Genomic DNA, 13,088 nt, shown 5'->3' with positions numbered 1-13,088 from the left:
GAATGAGAGCAGCCTGGCAAACCCAGCTTCCTTATATAGACCGTAGGGTGATCATTTAAATTCCAGTTTTGCCCTTTTATTATCAACAAGGCAATATTTAATTTAGCGAAGCAACAACCCCTGGCATACATAATTTTAGCAAAAGTTTATATAAGAAATAAATAAATTAAGATTAACTCATTTAGTTAGAAATTTTAAGATTTGGATTGATTTTAAGTTTTTAATTTACATAATCAATAAACTTCTTTCTCTTTTAATAAAAAATTAGTATGGTTCCATGCTTTGTATTAGATCAATTATTTAGTTGTGTCAAATTATAGAAAGAAAAGTTGAAGGTTATGATATACTCTAAATCTTTATACACTTTATACATTTACAATTTAGTCTTCATACTTTTATTTTCAAGAACTTATTACCAATTTAATTAGGCAAATATGCCTATTTTAAAACGAAATGAGAGTTTTAGACCCTTTTCCGAAATTTAGGAAATAAAACGTTTTAGAGAGAGAAACAAAAAAACGAGCCATGGAAAAAATACTTTTTGAAAAATGCGTTTTCTGTTAATAAATTAGCTTCTCTAGTTAGATGGTCAAATAATAGTGATTTTTCTTTGAGTCCCAGATCTAATTCCTCTTCTAAGCACATTTGTATTTTTTTCATGTTGTTTCAAGTTTTTATTTTATTTTATTTTATTTTAATTCATCTTTTAACCAATAACTCTTTTATCTATATAAATAAAATAATAAATATGTAATTATATAATAAAAATATTTATTTTATATATGTCATTACGTTAAAAATATTTTTAATTAATAATTCCTTTATTTATATAAATAAATTAATAAATATATAAATATATAATAAATTTTAAAAAAAAAAAACTGGGCTTTATTGATGAAAAAACAAAATAAAACAGAAATCAATCCAAAACAAAGAAAAACAATCCAACAAAAAAACCAAAGCCCCAAAAAAAAGCCTAGAAAACAGCTCCCGAAGTGAACCAAAATCAACAAAAGAAACCCTAGTAAGCTTTCAGTCAAACCCTCTAGAGAAAGAAGCCAAATGTTGAAGGATGTCACCGTGAACAAGACAAATTAGGGAAATCGACAATCGCAAAACACAGAGAAGCAGTTACCAAATCCAAGAAGAGAGAAACATGCAAACCAAAGCCCACATTCCAACAGAGAGAGTCCATGCTCCCCCAGTCATGCGAACCACGAAAATAGTGAGTTCCTACCATAGGCCAAAACCCCCCGAAACCCTAAGTCAGCAAAGATGTTTCAACTGCCATAGACACCTAATCTTGAGACAGCCCTATCAAAGGCCGCCGCCGTAAAAAGAAAGGTAGGCTCCACACCCACTCTGTAAATAGAACCCCCGTCTCATAACCCAATTGATTCTAATAGATTGACCACCCAATTTGCGATGTAAGGTACATGCGCAAAGCAAGAGCATGAAGGTTGTAACTCCCCAAACCCATATCCTTCGCTGGAACAGAGTTACGGAGTATTACTGGAACTTTCAGAATATTTTCAGATAAATCATGTCAATCACTATTTATTTTCTGACATTATTCAAAACGTCCCTTAAATTTGCCCTCAAGGCCCAAAATAAGCAATGGAATCGAGCTGGGACTTAATTGAAAACTCTAAAATTTTTTTACTAGTTTTTAAAAATTTTCCAAAGTGCAGGGCTCACACACCCGTGTGGTCCAAGGGACACGCCCATGCTACAGGCCATGTTCGACCCCATGTAACTCTCTGACTTGTGCCACACGGCCAGCCACAACCCTGTGAGTAGGTCATGTGATTAATTAAATACTCGAAATTAGGTGCAGGTTTCACACGGCCAAGACACACGGTCGTGTTCTAGGCTGTGTAGCACACACGGTTGAGACACACGCTCGTGTCTCTACCCGTGTGCTTAATTCTGAGCATTCTGTTTTCTCAAATTTAATATACAGGAGACACACAGCTTAACCACACGCCCATGTACAAGGCCGTGTTTCATACATGGTCTAGACACATGCCCGTGTGTCTGCCAGTGTGGATAAAATAAAGCCATTTCTAGCTTCATTTCTCACCCAAAATTTTTAACTAAGTTCCTGCACCAAACTTACATCCAAACACTAACTAATCCAAGCATTGAATTCAAGTAATTTATAATATCTAATATGATATATTGTTACATGCATTCATGCTTTTAATCTTACTTTTTATAAGCATACTCATTTAACCTTTCTCAATCAATCAATAATAAACACTTATGTTATCTCCATAGAATAAACTTAATACATATATACATATACCAAAACATAATCATCACTAGCCATTCTAATGGCTATATTACAATAATCATTTACATTACATGCCAATATGGACAATTTAACCTATACATGCCATTATAACCATAATTGTTTTACCATATGTACCGAAATAAGCTAATGGACAGTGTGAATGATCTCTGCCAAGCTTCCATTCTAACGAGCTTCCGATTTACTATAAAACAGGGAAATAAAACTAAGTAAGCATTACATTGTTAGTAAGTTCGTATAACATGGTACTTAACTTACCATTCATTCTATTTTGAGGTAACTATGCAATGTATATTCAATCAATTTGACCTCAAGCCCTACATATATTCTCATTGCCCTTGTTAGTCATATATTCCATAATAACATCAAAACATATGTAGGCTCAACAACAATCAAGTTTCCAGGCACATATGTTTTCCACAACATGTATTCATTTAACATGTATAAATCATCTCTTTATATTACAAGTATAATTTCATATAATTCATCTTGAGTTTAGATTATTTTATATCAAAACTTTACTCATATTACTCAAAATATCAATGTCACATGAGTAATAGTACACTCAAAGTGTAAAAGTCTATAACCAAGGATGAACATATTCATCAAATGAATTCAATGTACAAATATCACCATCTCATGTTTTCATATATCAATTGTCATGTATCCATATTTTCATGTATTTCAGACAAATACATGTAATAACTCATTTCTTATTCATATATTCTCATGTCAAGATTTTTACCCGTTGAATTTTATTCGGAATATCGATGGATACACAGGTAGTACACTCGAGGTGTATAAATCAGGATCTGTCAATTCATGTCCAATGGTACTCATAAGGTACTATCTCAGGGGGTACACTCTCGAGCCACACATGTATGCAACAGGATTATCAATCCAGACTAAATACTATCTCCAATATATATTTACTCAATAGAGCTTAGACAGGATTATCAGTCCAGGCTAAATCTTTTTTATGACATATGCTCTAATGAGCTTGATCTGGATTACCCGTTCGGGCTAAATCCAATCCATAACATATGCTCGAGAGGACTTATTTCAAAATTACCCGTCCGCAACAAATGTAGGACCTCATTCATTTCGGGAAATCACATATCCATCGATTTTTCCTTTATTCAAATGGGATTTAATATTTTTCAAGCATTATTAGGCATGTGATTATTTCATACTGTAATGCCCCAAAATATTTGTTTATCTTTCTTTAATTGTGTGACACAATTGTGTATCTGCTTCAGTGGTTAAGTGCTTTGGCTGTGTGTAAGAGGTCCCAAGTTCAAGTCCTATCTTTAGCAAATTTTGTTATTTTTGGAATTAGGCTTTGTCCTTGTTTAGCAGGCTTATTTTTAATTGCCGGTAATTTCATATCAAAATGAGCCTATTGGTTTAAGTGGTAAGGGAGTTAGGTTGTTGGAGGTCCTGTGTTCAAATCCATGCGTGAGCATGGATGTTATTTATTTTGCTCGATTTTATGATAGTAGTTCGGTGGTATTGGGATTCCATGGTAGTTAGATGTGATTTAGTGAGGAGTTATCAGAATATTCCATGGGATTTTTATTTTATTTTTTTCAAAAAAATATATCGTTTCTCTCTCATCCATAGAATTTCTAACGTCAGTTTCTCCTCCCTCTCTGTCGAAATTCTACCTTTCCCTCTTCTCTTTTTTTCCTTTTGGTTTCTTTTTCAATCCGTCTTTGTTTGTGCAACGTTTGGTTTCGCGTCGTGTTTGATAAGTGCTTCAGAAGCTTTGTGTAATGGTTGGATGTTTGGTTATGTTAATGATGTGTATCTTGTTGCTTAGGAGAAGATCTAAGGGCTAGGGACTTCTCATCAGTACTGTAATTATAAGAAATCATCGTGCTCGTTTTAAGGTAAGGGATTCGGTTGTCTATTGGATTGTGAGGAGACTTGATTTTGGTCTTAGTTTCGATTTAAGCTACTAATTCGGTGGTTTGTTGGTCAATTTTAGGTTCTAATGGTCTTGGAATTACAATTGCTGCGAAATCGTATCAGGTGTGTACCCGAAATGTAGAAAAAAAAAGAGATTCGACGAAAGCTAAAAAATCCTACTGTCGACGCCACACAGCCGTGTGATTGACGAAAGCCAGGCCGTGCGCATGACACTGCTGTGTGATAGTCGGAGTGTGGCCGTGTGAGCCACAGCAGTAACCCACACGGGCATGTGGATCTATTTATCTAAATTTTTCTTAGGGTTGCACGAGTCATCCCAAACGAATGTAGGCCTACTGCAGGGTCGGTAAGGGCTAATTAAACTCTAAACTTTATGAATTGTTTGTTTGATATTCTGATCTTATTAGAATTCTGATGCATGTCTACATACACTATTATCTGCTATCTGTATACGATCATAAGCATGCGAGCATGTTAGATTATTTTTCTATACTTGTATATTTCTGTATCTGATATTGGAGTAAGGATGATATATATTGGAGGAAGTGTTCTGAAAGGCAAATTACGCTTATTATTTGGCAGCATGGCTGCATTATATCTGTTATGTGGCGCAACGATACTATATGGTGTGTAAGGATTGGTAGGTGTTTTAAACCCCACATGGTGTGTAGGGATAATCAGAGATGGTGTGTAGAGGTTGGGGGTGGGATTCTGATTCTGATTTGTGTATCTGTATCGATAATGGGCTTAGGCCCGAATCTGCATTTGACCGATTCTGTTTTACTGTATGTGTATATGCTTAATTCTATGGGGTTACACACTGAGTTTAAGTAAACTCACTCTTTTCTGTCTGATCTGTACAGGTAATCCACAGAGTTAGGCGGATCGATGTAGCGAGGGACTCGGCGATGACCACCTGTTACATACTATTTTTGATTTGGTTTTACTTTTAAATTTTCGACTTCCTTTTTAGGTATTTTTGTAAAATGTGGACTTTTCAGACTGTTGTTTAGTTTGGGTTTGACTGCATATTATGCTTTTAATGTTGCCAAACTTGACAAAAGCTCGGATTTTACCAAAACTTGCTTTCTAAAAATATTGAACGATTTTTCCTAAACTTAACGATTTTATAAGCTTCCATTGAAAAAAGGCACATCGTAAGACATTTCGACTAATTAAATAAACGTTTTGGAATAAATATAAACAAATAGGAGTTAAATAATCGAGATTGGTTTCTACCGAGATAACCCCGTTTTTAAAATCCATTCCATGTGATATCGCTAGATTTGGCCATAACGTCTAGGCCAAGTTTGGGTGTTACACATGCATCTATAACATTCATATAATTCAAATAAACATATTCCACATTCGTTTCAAGCATATAAGTAACATTTTTATCATTTATCAATTATCGGGAATTATTATTGATCGGGTTTTGTCAGATATATTTTCAATGTCATATATATACAATATTTATACAATTCACAAACACAACATTTAATTCAAGCATATAAACATATGCAATTTAGTTACACGAACTTACCTCGACAAATGTTCGTGTACATAAAATCTACTAATCCGACATTTTCCTCTTTTCCTCGTTCTAGTTCAGAATTTGGTCTATCCGGATTTATCCGAGTAAATTTAACATCAATTTATCATATTTCATATTCAAGTGGATTCAATTTACATCCTAGGCAAAATTACCATTTTGCCCCTAACTTTTTTATAAATTCCAATTTTGTCCCTAGGCTCGGAAAATAAAATTTATGCAATTTACTCCATATTCCAAGCCTAACCAAAATTTCAATATACAATTTACAGCACATATATTCTATAAATTTCATAAATTTTCTTCAATTTTCACAACTTTACATTTTAGTCCCTAAATAATCTTTCCATCAAAAATCACTTTGTAAAAGTTGTTTGTCTATCAACAACCTTTCATTTTCTACCATAAATTTCACCTTTTCAGCATATTCATCCATGACCTAATTTCCATACTTTGATAACTTTTCAAATTGATCCCCCAAATAGATAGATTAAGCTATCCCGGTTTAAAAAATATCAAAATCATTAAAAAAAGGACAAGAAAACTTACCCAATTTGGCCAAGAAAGCTTGCTTTCTCTTTTTTAAGGTTTCCATGGAATATCTGGGGAAGAAGATGGTATAAAATAATTTTTATTTCTATTTAATAATTTATCATCTTTTAATTATTTTGATTTCCAATTTAGTTCTTAGCCTTTTTCTAATTTTCCATGGATGAATCATCCAAAAATATCTACTAACTTTTCATTAATGGTCTAATGACCATATAAGGACCTAAAGTTTTGAATTACATAGCTATTTAATCCTTCTAGCTACTAGAATTCAACTTTTGCATTTTATGCGATTTTGTCCTTTCTGTAATTATGCATATAATCGATAAAATTTTCTTATCAAAATTTTCACATGACATTTCTAACATAATACGAACCATGTAATAAAATAAAAATAAATTTTATTTTGTCTCAAATTTGTGGTCTCGAGACCACTATTCTAATTTCACCAAAAATGGGTTGTTACAAAGATACATCGTCATTGCAAAAATGTCATTGATGTAAGGCCCTAGAATTGATGTATCCGTCTGAGGAGAGAGGAGCTTTCGAATTACCATGAAAGAATCACCCTTGAAAATGACTGAATGGAACCCCAAATCCAAGACCAATAAAATTGCATGGAGATAAACCAGTGCCTCAGCAGCAAAAGGCGAAGGTATGTGTGAATTGAGTACTGTTTGAGAACCCAACACCTTACTTGTGTGGTCTCTAATGACAATACCTGCACATAAACAGTGTTCAGAAGCACGGAATGCGGTGTCAAAATTTACCTTTACAAAGGGAGGATTTGGAGGCCGCCACCTTTCAACACCGATGAGGCGACCAGGTTACCTCTGATTCACCACATCCTATTCCAAGAGGTAGGCCTGAACTCTACGCACAAGGACATGTATTTTTATAGCATTATTATTATGAACCCACCTATGTCTCGCATGCCAAATGAACCACAATGCACACACTACTTTTCGGATAACTTCACCAGCAGACACTGTGAAAATGGATAGTAGCCAATCCTGTAATGAGACAATCAATGCTTCACTGGGCCATGTAATGCGCAAGGATCCCCAAATAGCAAAGACCAACTGGAAATCTCGGAAGATGTATTCCAAAGTCTCATTAGAAACCAGGTACCGAGGATATAAGGCAGAGGCTCGCAAACATTTGTGATAGATATTAGAGTAGCTAGGAACATAGTTATGAAAAATTTTCCAAAATGTAATTTTGACCTTTACTGGAAGTTGTAACTTCCATAAAGTAGTGTAGACCAATCTGTAAGAGTTTGTAATCCTTGTTGAACCCGAAGAAAGAAGAAGTCTGTAGCCACTACGAACAGAGAAATGACCTAGAACGCTAGTGACTCTAGCTTCATCCCATTACCTCGAAAGAGGGTTAATGGAATCTAAAACAAGTAAGGCAGAAGCATTAACATCAGTGTGATGCAAATTTCTGGTAGGTAAACCCAAGCCCCAAGCATCATTCCAGATCTTGATATTCATCCCCATAACCACGCATCAACAAAGCTCCATCTAAAGCAACCCCTTCGCAGACCAGATATTCTTCCATAGGTAAGAAGGGTAAGTTCCAAAATTTGCATGCATGAAATCACAACGTGGATAATATTTAGCTTTTAGGGCATACGCTAACAAAGAATCAGAGTTGGTTATCAAACGCTAACCCCGTTTTGCCAACAAAGCAATGTTAAATTTTGCCAATTCTCAGAAACCCAAACCACCGTCAGACTTCAGGACACACAAAGTATGCCAATCACACTAATGCATACCCCCGCCCCCTTATCGTTTCCATAAAACCGCTCAATGATTTTCTCCAAATCGGCACAGAAAATCACTGGTAAAGAAAACACGACATAGTAAAAGTGAGAATAACCTGTAAAACACTCTTAATGAACACTTCCTTCCCACCTTGAGACAACATCCAAACACACCAACTTTCGATCCGGGAATGCATGTAATCCTTTAAAACCTAAAAAGCTCGCTTTTTTTAACACCCTACCATATTTGGCAACCCCAGATAACGCTCAAGTTCACTCAATATGCGAACACCCAAACAATCCGAGATAAACATGGCTAAGGAATCCTTAACGTTTGAACTAAAATAAATTACGGATTTATCAAAGTTAACACACTATACTGAAGAGCGCTCATAATCAGTAAGAATCAGTTTTAACACTAAAACACCTCTAATCGTGGCCTCCTCAAAAAGTAAACAGTCATCTGCAGATAGCAAGTGCGAGATAAACGAGCCTCTACGGCTAATATGAGCCCCACAAATTAGATTAACACGAAGTGTTTGTCGTAAAAGGGAAGACAACCCCTTGCAGCATATAAGAAAAAGATATGGACTAAGAGGGTCACCCTATTGAAGACCCCGACCCAGAGAAAAATGACTATTGACCTCCCCATTCATGGTCACCGAGTAAGAAACAGATCAAACGCAATAAAGAAGGAAACGCACCCAACAGTCCGAAAATCCCATTTTCAACAACATTTGCTAAAGAAAATCCCACTCTACTCGATTGTATGCCTTGCTTATATCCAACTTTAAGGCCAAATTCCCTTTCCTCCTCCGCCGCTGACGGCAAAACACATCAAGGATCTCATAGGCTAAAATAATATTGTCCGTAATCAGCCTTCCAAGAACAAAAGCACTCTGAACCTCATCCACACACAACTGGAGAACCGACTAAAACCTATTCACCAGAGTCTTCGAAATATATATATTTATATTTATCATTATGTTAAATATATTTTATTTTTAAAAACATCAACTAATTTCTTTTATATATTTTTCTTTATGTATACTATTTATATGTCAAATATTTATTTTCTCCACCTACATTTTGGGTGTGGCGATTTCTAATATTATAAAATCAAATAATTATTTCAAATATCATTATTATTTTATATGTAAAATATTTCAAATATCATTGTTTTTTCATCTACATTGTGAGTATGGTAAATTCTAATATTATAAAATCAATTAATTATTTAAAATATCATTATTTTTAGTAAATATAATTTTAATATATTAAATATTTATTTTCCAATCCATATCATGAGTGTAGTAAAGTTTAATATTATATATTTTGTATGTGTATTTGAAATATTTCACATATAAACATAATGATATTTGAAATAATTATTTGGTTTTATAATATTAGAAATCACCATACTCACAATGTAGATGGAAAATAAATATTTGACATATAAATATTATATATAAAGAAAAATATATAAAAAATTAGTTGATATTTTAAAAATAAAATATATTTAACATAATGATAAATATAAAAATATTTTATTATATAATTATATAATTATTAATTTTTTATATAAATAAAGGAGCTATTAATTAAAAATATTTTTAACATAATGATATATTTAAAATAGATATTTTATTATATAATTACATATAATTAATTTTATTTATATAAATAAAAGATTTATTAATTAAAATATTAATTAAAAAAACTTGAAAGCAATATATTTATTACTTGCAAAACATTAATTAGAAATAATAATAAAAAAGTTTGAAACAACATAAAATAAAATAAAAATACAAATGTGTTTAAAAAAGAATTAAATCTGAGACTCAAAGATGAAATCACTATTAATTGACCGTCTAACCGGAGGAATTAATGTGTCAAAAGAAAACGTGTTTTATAAAAAGAGTTTTTCAAAAAGTGCTTTTCCAGAACGTGTTTTCATTTTCTCCATTCAAAAATGGCCTATTTTCCTAAATTTTGAAAAGAAAAAAAAGGAAGAAGAAGGCCTCAAATCCTCATTTCATTTTAAAATCAACATATTTGTCTAATTAAACACTTATTCACTCTATTTTTCAAATTTAAAAATTCAACTTCAATTGTTATCACTGTTCAAATTATTTTATTAAATTTATTGGTGTGACATTTTGAAATTAAAAAAAAATCACTTGGCAATGATGTAACAAAAAAATAAATGTTGAATTGTAATTTCTTCTTAAAATTTCCATTTGAACTGGTTACGTTAAAAAAAATTTTGTTAGAATACTGTTCTTAAGAAAAGTGACATTGACATTATAATTAAAATAATTAACAATTTTAGTTATTTAGACTAATTGATGCAATTATAAAAATAGAGACCAAATTATATCAAAATTAAAACATATAGATTCAATCCAAATTTCAACATAGAACAAGGGTCAAAACTAAAATTTGACCATTGTCTTATAATGTTAAAAAAGACAAACCCAAAAAAGTGTCGGCCTCTAGGACCCTTAAGGCATAAATTATATACAAATAGGTAATATTTTAATCGAAAAATTAACTATATTAACTATTTTGCCTAACTAGTATCATTATAAAAATATAATGACTAAATTATATTAGAAATTATAGTACAATCAACTCTCTCTATAATAATCCCATTTGTTTGCCAAGATTTTGCCTACTATAGAAAGGCAATTATTATACACCTATAACAACATACTGTTATAGAGAGAATTATTGTAAGCCCACCATAAAATTTATATAGTGAACTTTTATAAAATAAATAAAATAAAAAATTATAATACCCCAAACCCGACTTGGACGTTATGGCTAAATCTGGAGATGCTATGTAAAATAGTAGTAAATCCAATTCCCGTATATTTTGAAAAATATCGTAAACTTTTGTTACCTAAAAACCCGTTTTATTAGAAAATGTATTTGACATAACTATTTAATTGAAAACGTTGTTTATTTACATCTTCAAAATAAAACGAATACTTTACAATATAAAATCTTAGGTCATTATATTTTGGAAAACCAAGTTTGTTTTCGTGAAACCGATTGTTTACAGGAAAACAATCATTTTTGTTAAATCGCTTTATCAGTATCATACAAAAATCGAAAATAAAATCCAAAACTGAGATAGTCCCAAAATGTCCAAAGCAGTCCAAATTTTACAAAATGCTAAAACCCAATTTTAAATAGTTGAAAAGAATGAAATACTAATATAACTGAGCTCCCGTCGCACCGACCAGTCTAAGTCTGTGAATTACCGGAAAGTGACAGACAAACATAGATGAGTTTTTGAGACTCATTGTATATCAAATAACTTGAAGCAGTTAGATGCATATTAGATAGATTTATCAAAAACATATTTATAACAAAATAGAACAGATACGATATATAATCCTCTCCCCAACCGCTACACACTATCTTCAGCCATTCCAACATACCATATAGGTATAAAATGCCTATCTATCCCTACATACCACTTAGTGTCAATAGGACACTTTACAAAATAGTTGCAGCTTAGCTGCCGGATCAATAAACGGTTTATCGCCTTTTTACAAAACCACTTTCTCCACATGTTATTTCCAACTCAACCCAGATGTATATACAGAATACAATAAATATCAAACATATTCAAAATAGGAATTATACATGCTATAGTTTTACATGCACAACAAATCAGATACAAATCATATACTTAACATAAATTTTCGGGTTTATTTATCAATCGGTATCTTAATTACTCTTACAGATAGCAGAAACTCTACTAACAAATGTTTAGATTTCATGTTTTACTGTACATTTACTCACATACCGAGCCTACGGAAGACCCACATCTAATCGAGAACTCGTGTCCGGCCTTAGAGAATATTTTAGAATTTTGGGCCCACACGGCCCAAATAGCCTAGCTCATGTGTCACACACGGTCCTGCAAACGGTCTGTCACACGGCCTACAACACGGTCTGGCACACTGCCATGTGGCATCGACAGTAAACTTTTTTGTCTTTCGTCGATCGTTATTTTTCATGTTTTTCGATACACACCTAATTCGATTTCGAGACCACCACACTCATGAAGAAAATAGTACCTAAAATCCACAATAAATCACCCAAAATCAGTCCTTAATTCCTCAATTTTTACAAAGTCACTCAATAAAACAAAAACGTGAGCAATTCCGACTAGAATTTAACATATAAATGTAGGAATACTTACCCACGTTAACAGCAGCCCCTAAAACAACTAAATCGCAAGAGGGGATTTCTGATTCTCACGTTCCTCACCTGCAAACAAAACAATCAATTAATATTGGTATATCCCACCAACTACCCTCAACACGATTGTAAACTAACGACGGATAAATCCGCAATGAGAAAGAGAGAGTCAAGACTTACACTCGAGTCACGTTGGAACATACTCGATTAACGCCACTACCGATCTTTGAATAGTAAAATAATGAGGCTTTGGCATTAAAAATCAAGAAACCAAAAGAACGATTTGTTACCCCCCTTTTCCAAACCCACGTGAAAACAAAGAAAAAAATAAAAAAAAATGTGAACAGAATAGGAAAAACTAAAGCGACGTGAAACTAGAGAGAATATTTTCCCTTGAAATATCTTCTATTAACCAAATAAAACAAACTAACAAGTCAATTCCTATTCCATCCACTAACCCACTAACTCATACCTATCCAACAACTTCCAAGATTTTTAACTATCCCAACTTAACTCCAGCAACCTGTTATGCGGCCCAAGCAAAACACTAACAAAAATTAGCTCCTAATTGCATACACAAGAGCTCAAACCCAACACAGCCCTTAACCCTTGAAATATACATTAATTTATGGCAAAATTAACAAAACAGAGACTAAGGTTTTTGAAACATTACAGAAATTATGTTTAAAAAAAAGAAAAAGTGAGAATCAAATCAACAAAATTAAAATACGTATAAGCTGGTGCATACGTTATTT

General features: G+C 32.7%; 1 long non-coding RNA gene across 1 annotated transcript; it reads right to left on the bottom strand.

The window, feature by feature from the left end:
* Positions 1–11,740: 11,740 nt before the first annotated feature.
* LOC108479082 (uncharacterized) lies at positions 11,741–12,703 on the bottom strand. Its single transcript, XR_001870407.2, has 3 exons — positions 12,514–12,703; positions 12,335–12,402; positions 11,741–12,209 (listed from the first exon to the last, which is right to left on the bottom strand). It is a non-coding gene; the product is annotated as an uncharacterized LOC108479082 (long non-coding RNA).
* Between the last annotated feature and the right edge of the window lie 385 nt (positions 12,704–13,088).

The sequence above is a fragment of the Gossypium arboreum genome, chromosome 1, assembly GCF_025698485.1.
Source record: "Gossypium arboreum isolate Shixiya-1 chromosome 1, ASM2569848v2, whole genome shotgun sequence".
Lineage (NCBI taxonomy): Eukaryota > Viridiplantae > Streptophyta > Magnoliopsida > Malvales > Malvaceae > Gossypium > Gossypium arboreum.
This window is presented reverse-complemented; position numbering and strand designations above follow the sequence as displayed.